A 16,603-nucleotide genomic window follows, 5' to 3' on the forward strand; every position below is an offset into this window, starting at 1 on the left:
CTGTTAGCAATTACATTAGGAATATCGTCATCGACTTGAACGGAAACGAATTCCACGAGGAGCTGTTACCTATTGAGCTAAACGGTTTCGATATCGTACTGGGAATGGATTGGCTTAGCACCAATGATGCCGAGATACTGTGCAAGAAGAAGATAGTAAGAGTGAACCCGCTTGGGAAAGAGTCATTTATGGTCTACCGAGACAAACGTAGAGTGAATTCTGGAATCATTTCCCTAATTAAAGCCATAAAATGTTTGTCCAAAGGATGCACATCATACTTGGCATTTGTGATCGATGCTAAGAAAGAGAAGAAGGAGATGTAAAATATAACAGTGGTGTGTGACTATCCAGAAGTCTTTCCCGAAGATCTTCCTGGATTGCCCCTGATAGACAAGTGGAGTTTCGAATAGACTTGTTACCAGGAACAACACCAATAGCAAAAGCACCAAACCGATTAGCACCGGCGGAGATGGAGGAGCTTATGACGCAACTTCAGGAGTTATTGGACAACAATTTCATTAGACCTAGTTCATCACCCTGGGGAGCTCCGGTGTTATTCGTGAAAAAGAAAGATGGAAGCATGAGGATGTGCATAGATTACAGAGAGCTGAACAAGGAAACGGTGAAGAACAAGTACCCATTGTCGAGGATTGATGACCTTTTCGATCAGCTGCAAGGTTCGAGTTATTTCTCCAAGATCGATCTTAGGTCAGGATATCATCAGCTGAAGGTGTGAGAACAAGATATTGAGAAAACCGCATTCAGAACAAGATATGGGAACTATGAATTCTTGGTTATGTCGTTTGGACTAACCAATGCTCCAGCAGCATTCATGGATTTGATGAACAGGGTTTGTAAATCGTTCCTCGATAAATCCGTGATAGTGTTCATAGATGACATTCTGGTTTACTCTAAAAGCGTGCAGGAGCATGGCAAGCATCTACGAGAGGTGCTAGAAGTTTTGAAGAAGGAGAAGCTGTACGCAAAGTTCTCCAAGTGTGATTTTTAGATTCGAGAAGTCCAATTCTTGGGTCATGTGGTTAACCAAGAAGGGATCATGGTTGACCCAACGAATATTGAAGCTGTGATGAAGTGGGAGCGACCAAAGAGTCCTACGTAGATCCAAAGCTTTCTGGGATTAGCCGGATATTACCGAAGGTTTATCCAAGGCTTTTCATCGATAGGTGCTCCATTGACAGCTTTGACCCATAAAGGAGCTACTTATATTTGGAGTGAGAAGCACGAAGAAGCATTCGAGAAGTTAAAGAAGTTGTGTGAAGCACCAATTCTTTCTCTGCCCGATGGAGTTGAAGACTTCGCAATTTATAGCGATGTATCTGGAATTGGGTTAGATTGCGTTCTGACCCAAAAGGATAAGGTGATAGCATATGCATCGAGGTAATTGAAAGAAAACGAAAAGAACTACCCCACTCATGATCTGGAGTTGGCAGCGGTGATATTTGCACTAAAGATATGGAGACATTATCTTTACGGCACGAGGTGCAAGCTTTTCACTGATCATGAGAGTCTTTAGTATCTCTTTGATCAAAAAGAGTTGAATATGAGGCAACGACGCTGGCTAGAGTTTCTTAAGGATTACGATTGCGAGATACTTTACCACCCTGGTAAAGCAAATGTCGTAGCTGATGCTTTGAGCCGAAAAATGAGCCTTGAAAGAAAAAGGCCAAGAACGTTGAGAATAGAAGTTGTCTCGACTATTGTGGAAAGTATCAAGAAAGCTCAGGAAGAAGCTTCAGAGAAAAATGACCGAAAGGAGGAACGTTTGGGCAAAACGTTAGTGTTCGATACAAACAGTCAAGGATTAAAGGTATTCCAAGATAGGATTTGGGTACCTAAAACGGGAGGAATGAGAGATCTTCTGATGGACGAAGCTCACAAGACCATGTACTCGATTCATCCCGGCAACAAAAAAATGTATAGGGATCTGAAACCTTATTACTGGTGGCCGACGATGAAGCTCGATGTTGCGAAGTATGTGGCAGAGTGTGTAACATGTGCGAGAGTTAAGGCACAACATCAGAAACCATATGGGAGTTTAGAACCTTTACCTGTTCCCATGGGTAAATGGGAAGAAATTAGTATGGATTTTGTCACTAAACTGCCTAGAACGAAGGACGGTCACGACATGATTTGGGTAGTCATTGATCGGTTCACTAAGAGTGCACACTTCATAGCAGCTAATGAAAGATGGTCGATGGATAAGCTCGCAAATGCTTATGTGAAGGAGGTGGTAAGACTTCACGGTGTTCCTTTAACGATTGTATCAGATCGTGATAGTCGTTTCACGTCAAGGTTTTGGAAGAGTCTACAAGAGGAATTGGGTACGAAATTGTGTTTAAGTACAGCTTATCATCCGCAAACCGATGGTCAGAGCGAAAGAACGATTCAAACGTTGGAGGATATGCTAAGAGCGTGTACCCTAGAATTCCAAGGTAACTGGGATGAACACTTACCTCTGGTAGAGTTTTCCTACAACAATAGTTACCATTCGAGTATTAAGATGGCACCTTATCAAGCCTTGTACGGACAATAGTGTCGTACACCGTCTTGTTGGCTTGAAGCCGGAGAAAAGCAGTTTATGGGCCCCGAGACAGTCCATCAGACTGCTGAGAAGTTAAAGGTGATTAGGGAAAAGATGTTAGCAGCTCAGGATCGTCAGAAGAGCTATGCTGACAAGAAAAGACGACCGGTGACCTTCGAAGTTGGGGATTCGGTTCTTCTTAAGGTCTCACCATGGAAGGGACTTATAAGATTTGGGAAACGAGGAAAGTTGAGTCCAAGGTTTATTGGACCGTTCAAAGTTCTTCAGAAGATTGGGAACCAAGCCTACAAGCTGGAATTGCCCGAAGAGCTAGATGGTATTCATAGCACCTTCCATGTGTGTTATTTGAGGGAATTCACGGGAGAAGTTCCCGACATAATTCCAATCTCAGAGTTAAGAATGGATGATAATAAGAGGCTGATCGAAGAGCCCAAGGCAATTGTTGACCGTAAGACTAAAAAGTTACGACGCAAGATGGTCGACTTAGTGCTAGTCCGATGGAAACATTCGAATGGGCCGAATCTCACTTGGGAAACAGAAAGTGACATGATGGGTCGCTACCCACATCTGTTTGCTGATGCATGATTCCGGGACGGAATCATCCTAAGGGGGGAGAGAATTGTAACACACGGGTTTCGGGGCTAAGCATTTTTAGACGATGTAATAGTCTAGGTCAACTATTGTAACTCTTTTTGAAGTAATAAAGATGAAATATTTGAGTATTATGTGAATTATGTGCTTATTACTTATTTATAAATGTATAATAAATAAAGGATAAAAATAAGCGTCAAAATTAAATTGTGAGATAAAGCCGATATCTCTACATAATGTTGTAGTGGTCGAAACAAGGATTCCGGGGATATAAAGAACGCTGAAATCCGAGTTATAACGAAGAAGTCATGACCCATCGAAGTTTCGCGACGGAACCGGCATGACACCGGGAAGCGTAAATAGTGAATTTACGATAGATCGACTTTTAGCCTTAGCGATCTAAATTAAAGTCGTAGAAAACACTAAACCGAGAGCGTGCATAAAAAGAACGCCCAAATCTGACTTCGTATGATGAAGTTATGATTTTTCGAAGTTTCGGCTTAGCGGTGTACAGCCCGAAGTTCGAATATTAGATCGAGCGGTTTTTAGCCGACACAACCTAAACGAGAATCGAAGATCTCGTTAATAGTAGCGTAACGATGAAAAGACAGACAAAAACGGACATCGGATGAAGAAGTTATGAGATTTTAACGGACCAATCCTGTCCAGGCCTGTTAATAATATAACTTTTAAAATAAATTCGAAATTAGCCGACGGAGTCCAAACGAAAGTTGTAGAGTACGTTCCCACCTACACGTGGATATAAAGAACGTCAAAAACAGAGCTCGTACGCGAGAGTTACAAATTTTTAAAGATTGCACTTGAAATTGCGAAACTGTGATGACGTGGCAACATCTGGACCATCCAACGCTGATCAGTCCTTGCTTCGGAACACGCCAAGTAGCCTCGCAAACTATGCCCTGCGTCCGAGTTCGGTACGCCCAACGTACGCCTCGCACTCCTCGCCCCATCAAGCTCCACGTCGCACCACCCAGAGACCGCCACCTCGCACCTTATCCGAACTTACGCCCAGCGTAAGGCTTCGGTACGCCCAGCGTAAGTCCGAAGTCTGGGCTATAAATAGAGGGCCGAGGCTGCCCACTTTTTCACACCAATTCTCTTTCTCTCTCTAACTTCTTTCTATCTCTAACTCTCCCAAACACCCCTCAAAGCCTAGGTACCTTTCTAGCAATAGAAGAAAACCTCAGAGAGCCCGGAGTCTCCGAGAAAACGAGTTTTTCGGTTTGAAACTCTGCTCGCACGAAGCCCGATTTTCAAGCAAACTTCCCAGTTTCGTCAAAGAAGATTATTTTTAGAAGCGAGGTGCTGTCCAAATCACTCTGTATCAGGTGAGTGTATAGTCACTTTCTTCTTACACGTAGATATGAAGTATTTTATATAAATTATGTGCTATGTGTATATATATGTAATCTGTTTACCTGAGATGTTTGCTGGATGAGAGATCTATACTTCTTTCTTTCAGATCTGAAACTTTTTCCTTCAGATCTACACTTTCTCATCTCAGATCTAAACTTTTTCTTCAGATCTAAACTGTATACTTTGAGATCTATGTTGGATGAAAGATCTGAACTTCTTTCCTTCAGATCTGAACTTTTTCTTCAGATCTAGACCGTATATATATTTTATGCTTTGAAAGTTATGCTGGATGAAAGATGTAAACATTATTTTTCAGATCTAGGCTGTATAAATATTTTATGCTTTGAAAGTTATGTTGGATGAAGGATGTAAACATTGTTTTTCAGATCTGGACTGTGTATGTATTTATATCTACAAATATGTTCGGTAGAACAATGGGTAGATGAAATAGATAATGTGTGTTAAAATGATGAGAGGCCTCGATGTTTACGATGTTTAAGATGATCCAGTCGTCTAGCGGAGTATAGATGACGACCACGGACTTTTCTAGGCAGTCCAGTGGAATGCTAGCAGGCTCGCAACCTGTAGGTGTTTCTGAAGATGTACTCCACCCCCCCCCCCCATGGTTGCCTTACGGACACATATGGCAAAGGAATCCCCTTGGCAGTAGCGTCCATCCCGATGAAATTCCTTAGGATAGGTCCCTTATAATAGATGCTTTAGGGACGTAAAGTTAGGATAACGGGAACGGGTAGTCGGGTTAGCAATTTGATGAAAATAAATAATGAACTTATTATTGTGGGTTGAAAACCCTATATGCTCACCAGGCTCCCCAGCCTGACCCACTCAGTTTCTTGTATTACAGGTAGTGGCAAAAGCATAGTTGGATGACTTGACGAGAGATTACGGATTTGAGGCCAGATAGTGTTTTGTAGCCTAAGATGTTTATTTCTTTTTAGTTTATGCTTATGGTCTGTATCGATGATTGACATCCCGAGTTTTTGTAATGCAATGGAAATACATTTCTTTAAGAAATATAAAATTTATATCATATTTTGTTTTGGGAACAAATTCCGCAATACTTTTCTCAAGAAGTTACTCTGATTTTTATTAAAAAGCATAATCAAAATCGGTCTTTTCTGGCCGTAAAAATAGGGATGTCACAGAGACTGACTCGGCGAGTAGGTGTTGTTTGATTAAAACCCTAAATTTAAGGGTTTGCACCCTATTTAAACACTCTATCTCAGCCTCCATTGCCCTTATCACTCCCAGAGATCTGTATATCGAAACCCTAGCCGTTTTTGTGTGTTCTAAGGTCATTTTGGTGCATTTAGTGAAGTATGAAGCTTGAGAAGAAGAAAGAAGCTTGTGAGTTCGGGTAGAGGCTTAGATATCTAGAGATTGTGCTCCATTTCCAGCTCATTTAAGGTAAAAAGCTCCTATCTTGATCTTCCATGTAAATAATCATCTCTAGGGATTGGATCTTGGTATATTTAGGGCTTTCTAAGCCATTTTCGGGTTGTGAAGTGTAATATGAAGTTATGACTTCAGATCTGGGGCCATTGGGGGTCTTTATGGCATAAAGATGCCAACTTTGTTGGCATAAACACCCCATGCATCTTGTAGGCCATCTTTTATGGCTTCTTGAGCCAAAGATCCCATGCATGTGCACCAAGCTCGTGACTTTACGTATAAAAAGGACACTAAGAGGTCAGATCTATGTGTTGGATGCATTAAGTCCCACTGAAATCGACTGTATAGTAATGGACAAGGAGGGACTCGGCGAGTCACTTGGGTGACTCGGCGAGTCGAGACGCTTTTTCCCCAAAAACGTCTTCTGGAAATGGTTTTGGTTGAGTGGAAGGAACGCTTAGCCTGCCAGGGGTTTGCCTTGGACCTGAAAATCATGGGACTCGACGAGTGCTAGAACAGACTCGGCGAGTCCAAGGCAATCTCCCAACTTATGAAGACGGACTCGGCGAGTTCGAGAGGAGCTCGACGAGTCATAGACTGAACATCTTCTTATGGATGAAGATGAACTCGATGAGTTCATGAACGAACTCGGCGAGTCGGATGAAGATGGTCCTGATGGTTTGAATGAAGGAGAACCCGTTGAGTTCTTGCTAGACTCAAAGAGTGGTGTCGGGGTTGGATCGGGTTAGTGGAGTATGGACTCGACGAGTTGGTAGACCAACTCGGCGAGTCAGGTCAACTGGGTGTTGACCTTGACCAATGTTGACTTTGCCTGGTTGTGGTATTGACCCTGGTTAGGGTTGTATGTTCGGTTTGATGACTTGAAGGCTGTCGTGTAGGGATTGAGGAGTCGAGGAGAGCAGACCTTCACGCCGAGGACAGTTCAGACACTACGCGACATCGAGGTGAGTTACCTTCCAGTAGAAGTGGGTCTAAGGCACCAAGGCCGGCCCACTAGTGATTGATAGTTGGGACGATTATCTCTGTGATAATTGGCTGGTCTGTTATTGTTGGATATGTGAGTATGCTAGATTGCTAGATATGTGAGTATGCTAGTTTGCTAGTTACTATGTTATGTGGGTTAGTATCGGTAGTAGGGGACTCATCCCCGATCCGGTCGCTAGGACCAATGGGTAGGTCGGACACCCCAGATATGTCTGACAACATGATTATGATATGATATTATGTGTTAGTAGTAAGGGGTGAAATAGCCCCCGTGTTCGGTTGAGATAGACCGGAGGGTAGGTCGGCACCCCATAATGGCTTGACATGGGTAGGTCGGCACCCCAGAATAGCTTGACATGGGTAGGTCAGCACCCCAGAATAGCTTGACATGGGTAGGTCAGCACCCCAGAATGGCTTGACATGGGTAGGTCAGCACCCCATAATGGCTTGACATGGGTAGGTCGGGCGCCCCAGAATTGCCCGGTAGTATGTATGCTATGTGATTGTATGGTATGTGGTATGATGGGGGAACTCACTAATCTTTGTGCTTACAGTTTTAGTTTTGGTTTCAGGTACCTCTTCGTCTAAGGGGAAGGAGTCGGCGGTGTAGCAGCGCATCACACACACATGGTTTCCGCATGGAGTTTTTTGGGAATGTACTCTGATTTATTTTACTTTTGACGATATTATTTTCAGACACTTTGTTATGTTTCTTTTTACAAATGACATGGCATGGGAAATGTTTTGGTAAACTGAGTTGTGAAATACTTAATTAAAAATGAAATTTTTGGGCTTGAATTTTAGGATGTTACAAGCACACACCACATGTTTCCGCATTCTGTGAATTGCTCTGATTTGATGATGTTTTGCTAAAACTTGTTTACCTTGGTTTTATGGGAAAGATATGTATTAATGATTTATTAATCTTAAAACAAAAAATTGTATGTCATGATTTTTGGGACGTTACATGATGAGCCTTCTACTGCAACTTCCACACCATTACAAACGGTTGAAATACAGAGATAGTGAAGAAAAAGAAGACGACATAGTTGAGAAGGTCACAAGTTTATTTCACACTTCACCACGAAAGGGTACAAATGTCAAATCAAATTTCAAGGAGATAAGTATTCCCAATGTTACTGGGAACACATCTAATGTGGATCCAAACATCGATTCTAGTGAACCTATTACCACTTTAATCCCTGATAAGACAATGGTCACACCACCCGAAGTTCATATTTCCATGTCTAATGTGGAGGAGGGTATTACTTCAACCATCACTGATAATGTATCTAATACAGACTCAAATGTTAATATGGGTGAAGGTATTTCGACATCCACTCTTGGTACTTCAAATGTTACACCACCACTTCCACCACCTTCATTCCACTACCTACTTCTACGATCATTCCTACTTATGTTCCTGTGGTTTCTCTAACTTTTCAAGAAATGATGCAAGAGCCTATTTCAACTTTGTTTTCATCCCAATCAACAGAACCAAAGGTCACCGTTCATGATGATGAAAATGAAGACGATGTCATGATTAGGTTTGTAGAATTGGAGATGATGTTTTTTGATAATGTTATCATGTCTGGTAAACAATTCAAGATTCTCAACTCTAATTTGAATTCGATTCTTTAAGGTTCTCAATGATAGTGTTGGAAAGTCTTCTGTTAGTGGGGTTGAGGTCGAGTTCTTATATTAAAGTCTCAAGATTCGAGGACTATGGATTTAATTGAAGGTGTTGACAAGAGTATTGATGAAAGATTGGCTACTCATTCTCGTAGTTTTGACTATGAACATACGAAATTACAAGATGCTACTCGTGAGCATCATGCGATATTTGAGAAGATGGTGACTGATTCAAAGCATTCTACCGAGTTGAAGATCAAAGAGTTAAGTGAATTATTCTCTAAAGAAGTTTAGAAACTTGATAAGTTTTGTGATGTTGTTACTCAGAAGGTTAACGTGTTGATTAGAGCTACAACTCGTTTGGTGGAGGATATTACTGCTTTCAATAAAGATTACTCTGATGATTTGAAATTAAAGAATAAAGTAGATGGGAAGGTGTTCGATAAAATTGTGAAGTCTCTTATTGGATTTCAAGAGACTCTATCGAAATTTGATTTTACATCACAATCTTTGCTTTCCTAAGAATATATATTTGCAATGGTTTCCTTTGTTGAATCCAGATCTAAGTCTTAATTGGCACCTATACTGGGTTTGGTCCTGCGACTTCCAACTAATGCTCCACGTTTTATGAATGTGTCATAAGGGGAGAAAAGGGGATTGGTTCATCGAAGGTGAGCGGTGAAGATATAAAAAAAGTTGTGGGGAAAGTAATGTCCACACAAATTCCAACTTCAATACCGATGAAACCAGTAGTGACATCATCAACAACAATTACAACTACTCCAAATGTCGATATCGACTTATCCAAGTTACAAAAGAAAGGGATAAGTATTAGAGAAGGAGGTCCGAGTTCTATTGTGGTTAAGAATACTTCAACGGTTGATCCCAAAGATAAAGGGAAGGGTGTTTGAGTCGAGGCTTCAGCTGAAGAAAAGAAAAGGTCGCAAGAAATCAAGATGGAAAAGATGAGGTAGCCGAATAGAATTATAAGGAAGAGGAAAGATGATCCACCTAGCCTTAACAAGGGTGATCCAAATAAAGTCTGTAATTACGAATTGATTGAAAGAACATCTTTCAGTGAAGATGAAGAATTTATGGTCAAGCCAAGGAAGAGTTATGAAACTGAGAATACAAATTTTAATCAATTGGATTTTCCAGTTAATTACTCATTGTTTGTATTTTCTCAATTTAAACTTTTTGGGAATTACAAGGACAAGGAGGAATTTAAAAACTTGAAGATATGATTCCATGCAGTGCTTGGAAAGAGAGAGGAGGAGTTATGGCCGTTAGTGAAAATCATCAAGTTTGTATCGATTACTCATGATGTGTTGTTTGAAGAATTGTTGCAAAGTTTTCGATACAAGGTGATTCGTGCAAACAATGTGCCATTTGAATTCACGATTGCAGATTTTCCACTCATGAATGTGAAATGATCTCTTTAAAACTGCATTATTGATGGGCGATCTCAAGAAGAGTGAAATTTCAGACAAAACCACCTATGTTCTTGGATATGGGAATATCAAGACTTTTCTGAGTGCTTATTTTGCTCATCTGGCACTAACTGATGTCGATCTCTCTACTCACTTCAATAGAAGATCAAAAGTTCCTAAGGAACTGTTAAAAGGAAAAATAAGCATAAAGGATTATGAAAATGGAGAGTTTGTTCATGATCCACTTGGAGTCGTGTTTATTGGTAAAGGAGAGAAGGAGACTAAGAAAAAGTTCTTATTTCGTGTCGATGACGATACTCGAATTCACATCTTAGCCGTATCCTACTTTGCATCAACAACTGTCAAAGAAACGAGAATAAAGACAGAGCGAAGATTAAGAAGATTATTCATTGGTATATGAAGATACGAGAGGTTTTTCTACAAACTGTCAAGATACTACCTAAAGTTTGAAGATTCGATAGTTTATTACAAAGGGGGAGAATGTTGAGTCATGTTTTGTTGTGATATGTCAAATCGGTAGTAAACTCATTATCGAGTAATATGTAAATAACGAGTGGTCACATGTACTCTTTATGTAATGTATTTACTAGGAATTTTATGATTCGCAATGTAATGTCGAGTCCTAGTATTTTTTGGTTCCATGAGTACCCTATAAATAGGGTAAATATTGTAGAGAGTCGTAACAATTTTGAGCACTTCAGTACTCAAACTTTCTCTGTACTCATTCCGGAATTTATTGAGCTGAAACTAGATCTTATTTATGTCTACGTGTTCTTTACTCTGATTTACTATCGATTATTAAAACATAAATCAAAATGTCCTTTCAAGAATATACAATGATATTAGTGTGAGCCAATGGGTTATGCTTGATGTTTCAGCAGAACATGAGACTTGATGCATACAACAAGTATGCTTCTAGGAACAAGGTCTGGATAAAAAATAGTTAATCATAGAGTAAACACCCAAGCCTTATAATAATTTTATGATCAGGACTAGGCAATCTCACTTTGAAAGTTAGACAATGCTAGACTAACAGTGTGAGTGGGTGACTCAATTGCATCTCAACAGATGGTCTCACTAATGAGATACTTAAAGAGATTTAGTCACATACAACAACATTCTTCTAGGGACACTATCTAGTCAAAGTTATATGAACATAAGAGTATACCGTTATTGTAACGCCCTGTTCTGAATCGTTTCCTAATGCAGGACAGTGACCCAAAGATCAGGTATCATAAGGATTAGGTCCTTTGGAAAAGAGAGATTTAGACCCATTTGGGTGTGGGTAATGTAATTTAGGTGTTCCGGGAGTTCGGTTTGTGTTTTGGAGCCAAGGGGTATATCGGTAAAGTGTCAGCTTGGGCTTTTATGAATATTGGTTTTTGTTCGGGAGGTTTTAAGGAAGGGATGAGTTTATAGAAGCGTAGAGCTTCTCGTCACCTTTCCGTGGATATAAGGATCGTCGGAAACGGACTTAGAACGAAGAAGTTATGGCATTCGGAAGTTTGGTGGTTTTAGGGTTAAACCGGGTACGTGGAGAGTACATTCGAGTACGTTGGGCATACTAGGTATAATGATCACGGATGCTTAAGGGGGTACGTTGGGCGTACCAAAAGTATGCAGGGCGTACTCCAGTCATACCCAAACCCTAATTTAGGGTCTTGGACCCTATTTAAGCTCGTTAACTCACCACCAAACCCTATTATCTTCAGCCTCCATCCCTCTAAACCCTATAAACGAAACCCTAGCCCTCATTTGAGTGGTTTTTGAGCTTTTGGTGGTATTTCATGCTTTTTGGTGTTCATAGAAGACGAATAAACTTCTTAGAGAAGTGTGGGATTGCTTGAAGCTTTTGGATCCAGGCTTATTGCATCTTGATCTACCTTTTGGAGGTATAAAGTTTCTATGTTGATGACTCTAGGTGTTAGATATAGTTTAAGGAGTATTTTGGGTTGTGAGTATGAGCTACTCTAAGAGCTTAGAATGTTGGATCTTGGCATTTGGGAGGTCCCTTGTTCATAAAAATGTCATTTTGATGAATTATTTTGGACCATGCATGCATTTGGGTGTTTTCTATGGATTTTATTAAGGTTTTGGTCCCATTAAGCCATGAAAAGGAGTAAAGTTTCCAACTTTATGTGTTAAGACATCTCATTAGGGTTATATCTGAGTTTGGAAGTCTTTGTCTTAACCATTAAGAGCTTAATATGGATTTTTGGTCCTTGATGAGTACGATGGGCGTACACAGGAAGTACGCTCAGCATAATGAAGGTTTCATGCATTATCAGCTTGTACTTTGTGCTTCGAGGGTAAGTACGTGGGGCATACCCCCCAGTATGTCTTTCTGGGCTTTTTGAGGTTTGGGCCTTGTTGGGCCATTATTCTTCTGACCTTGGGCCATGTATAGACTAAGGGTTTTCTTGGAAGTAGGTCCATGATGCTTTTGGGGCCCAATCAGGTTATTGGGCCATAATGGGCTTTTGTTGCTTTTGATTTGGGCTTTGGGTTGCCATTTTGAGCTTTTGTGCATTTGGCTGGACCTTGGTTATGGAACAAGTAAGAAAAGGGTAAAATGGCCTTTTACCCTTTAGGAAGTTGGTTTATGGAGTGGGCCTCAGATTTTAGGTTATCAGGTTAATTATTGATTAATATTGTATTTATTGGTAGTTGGCGCGAGGTTATCCGGTTCGACGGTCCGAGTAGTTATTTGAAGGCGCCAATGCCAACTCACTAGGTTCTGTTATGCTAATTGTCTTTGTGACTCTTGTGTGGTATGTTGGGCTATGCCCATTATATGTCGGGCTAGGCTCATTTGTATGTTGGGCTAGGCCCATGGATCAGGAGGGGTTAGGCCCATTGTATGTTATGTAGGTGCTAACGGTCTTTGTGACTTTTGTATTTGTATGATCAGGCTAGGCCCATTAGATTGGTAAGGCTAGACCCATTATGGTGGGTTGAGCACAATAAGCGGGTTGGGCCCAATGTGAAGGCTAGGCCCAATGGTATGTATGGTATGCGATATTTTGGGGAATTCACTAAGCTTTGTGCTTACGGTTTTTATGGTTATGATTTCTGGTACTTCCGGTTTGAAAGGGAAGGGCCCAGCTTGATCGCAGCGCATCCACCCATGTTTCCGCATTATGATGAATTTGGGATTGTACTCTGAAAACTTTTTTCTTATAAAGTACTTTTGAATATTTAGAAAAAGATTATTGAATGTTGACTTAAAGATAATTTTATGTTTTGGTTGACTTAAAAATGAAATTTTTACCTCATAATTTTGGGATATTACAGGTATAAAGAAAAAGATTGGCTAAAAGAGAGGGATAACATCCTTTCCTTAAAAGAATTTTCATTTGTGACCAAGCAAATATCTCTAGTTGAAGAATAGACTTCGCTATCAGATTCAACACAAGAGATGAATGGCTCATTTAGTCTCAACCAATAGGAACATGACCTGTTGGGTTAAAGACTTCTGAAGTGAAGTCTCATTAGGTCATTAACTGCTAGATGACACGAGACTTAAGGCATATGCGACAACATTTTTTCCAGGGATAATGATTTGTCAACAGTTACATATTTGGCTAATGTCACCGTCAAAACATAAAAGGCACAATGATTTTAGAACGAGTGACCATACCTGATGAATCATAGGTTTCAGCTTCAAAAACCATTTCTACCTGCGCGTCAATTTTCAGTTGAGTTGCCGTTTTCAAATTTGATTACTCCCCTAAACTTGTGGTTCATTTCTTCCAACATCTTGAGAAACTTTGTCAGCTCAGTGTATGATCATAAAGTATGACATTTCTCATCAATTCCATTAAAGTGGTGAAATGAATTTGAAAATCTTAAACCAAATGTGTATTGACACATTAAGTAGTCTGTCACCAAGACCTATCTAAAAACATCACATGATCAAACATCCATGCTATCTCTTATTCAACTGCAAATGAGTGTCTAAAACCAAAGAACTTTGAATACACAATAAAAATATCATTGTTAGAATTTTAAGGGGTAAATAACTCTGATGTTCATAGATAATTTGAACATCAGAAACAACATTAAATCCCCCCCCCCCCCAGTAATGAAGGTTTAACTCCACTTTTCATTATTCCAGTGTATTCTCCCCTTATATCTATCAAGCAGATAGAAAATATACATTTGAAAACCTTTGCTGAGAAGACCTGCACAACATTTTTTTAACCTTTAAATCATATCAACATAAATATAAAAGACTAAAAATAAATAAATTCAAAAACTACAAATAAAAACTAACTAATAATTTGGAAAACGATTTTATTTTATTTTATTTTACTAAAATTAACTAAAAAGAAAACTAATAAAAAAAATCATTTTTTTATTTATTTATTTAACTTAAAAGAAAACTAATTAAAAAACTTTGGAAAAACGTTTTTTTACGATTCGTTTAGAATTGTGACAAAAATGCCCCTGATAATTTTTTTAAGAAAACCTTTCGGTCCATGCTTTTCTCGAGAGACAACTTTTACTTTCTTTAATCAAATTTCAGAAATTTCAGCTTTGTACTCCTTGCAGGTTTAGAGGAAAACACTATCTAATCATGTATAAACTCTTTCCCAAGTGACTAGCCTCTTTCTTTGATGACAGGTAAATGTGACAACACATTAACTAAACCAGTACCCTTGCAGAAATCTTGCTGTAGTTGCATTGTGCTTGTCTTTCCACATGACATGTTGTGATGATATGTTTTGTCGATGATCCAAGCTATTTCTTTGGAGAGACGCTTTTGACAATTGATCCATGTGAAACTTTAGTATGCTTGTTTTCCCAAAAAGAGAATCCACATAATAGGAGAGATAAAATAGAAATAAAGTGCATGAATCAGTTTACCAATATATATATATATATATATATATATATATATATATATATATATATATATATATATATATATATATATATATATTCTAATTGAACAAGTTGGACCTAATAATGCTTTAAGTTTCATCACAACTTTCGGGATGTCAACATTATTAAAGAGACAAAGAGATCAGACCATTCTTCCTAACAACTTTTGTACCCATGCTTTTCTACATGAAATGTACATGTAGCTAGAAAAAGTCTTTTTCTTGGCATTGACATCTTATGCATGCATCGCAACAACTATTTCCCAATAGAGAAAGTGAAGCAAAGAGGTAGCCAGGCATGTAGGCATAGATTTTATTTTAAACCAGACATACCTACATTATAACACCACACATGCTTTCACAATGACAATACTCAATCATGCACTGACAATTGTATCATTTGACCTCTTGATGCCAACTTTAATATATCTTGATTCAAAACCCATGAGATGATATAAGTCTTCTCTTGAGTACCTGCATACAAGTTAAAAATGCAATACTACTCAGAGATAGATTTGATAGACCTAAACAACGAGTTTCCGAACCTGAAGAAAGGGAAGATGAGTGTTGATGAGTATGCCACCACATTCACTGGGAAGATGAAGATATTCCCCTACTTGGTGCCTACTAAGCTATCCAAGATAGATAGTTTTGCTAACGGATTGCCAGCGGACTTCGGTGCAACAGTAAAAATGGCAACTACTGTGAAGACAGCCGTTAGAGCAGCCAAGAATGTGGAAACCCAAATTAGAGAAAAGAATCTAGAAAAATATAAGGCAGGAGAAAAGAGGAAGCTTGAGGGATCCTCAAGCTCCGATAAGAAAGGAAGATTCTCGAAGTCTAACCTGGATGACCAAACGTATGGAGCCAAGTGGTGTGAAAAGTGCAAGAAGAAGCATTATGGGAGATGCGACAGAGAAGTGACTTGTTATAAGTGTGGGAGGATCGGTCACTATTCCAAGTATTGTAAATTTAATGATAAGGTATGTTACGGATGTGGAGACAAGGGGCATATGTCAAAAGATTTCCTGAAGAAAAATGAAGCAGCAAGACCAAGTGTGCCACTGAAGCCAAAGGCAAGAGCATTCCAGATGATCCTTGATGAAGCAGGTGACGATGCAAGGGATTAGGAGTAAGGATCTATAAAGTAGCCATGTAGATAGTATCATGTGGTGTAGCCTAATATAAGAGACATAGTATAGGGTGAACTTGGATACAGTTTTCAGAATACGTTAGTGTATAATCAACTAAACGTAAGTACACCTTCAAAGTACCAGTTTACATAATACAAATTACAATGGTTGAATACAGTTTTCAATAACAGCTGGTGAAGCCAGGCACACTCTCAGTTACAAGTTTTACAAATACAGAACATTGGTTTACAAATAGAACGGTTTTATGGGAATAAAACTACTTTTCATATACAATAGAAAATATAGGATTTTCTGGAAAAGTTTACATATGCAAGATACAGAGACATCCTTTTAAACATAAACACTTATGCACTCACTCAACTTTATGTTGATACTCCCTTTTCAAATTACTTGTATTCTCAGGGAAACAATAAACAGGTACTCCCCGAGCTTTTTGAGAAGATGGAGCTATTTTGAGTCATATCTTCTTTTGTATAACTATTTTGGTTTCAATATACAATGATTGAACACATGTAAATACTTATACTTTTT

Source organism: Lactuca virosa, chromosome 7, assembly GCF_052849685.1.
Source record: "Lactuca virosa cultivar CGN04683 chromosome 7, Lactuca_virosa_CGN04683_v6, whole genome shotgun sequence".
In the NCBI taxonomy this organism is placed as follows: Eukaryota; Viridiplantae; Streptophyta; class Magnoliopsida; order Asterales; family Asteraceae; genus Lactuca; species Lactuca virosa.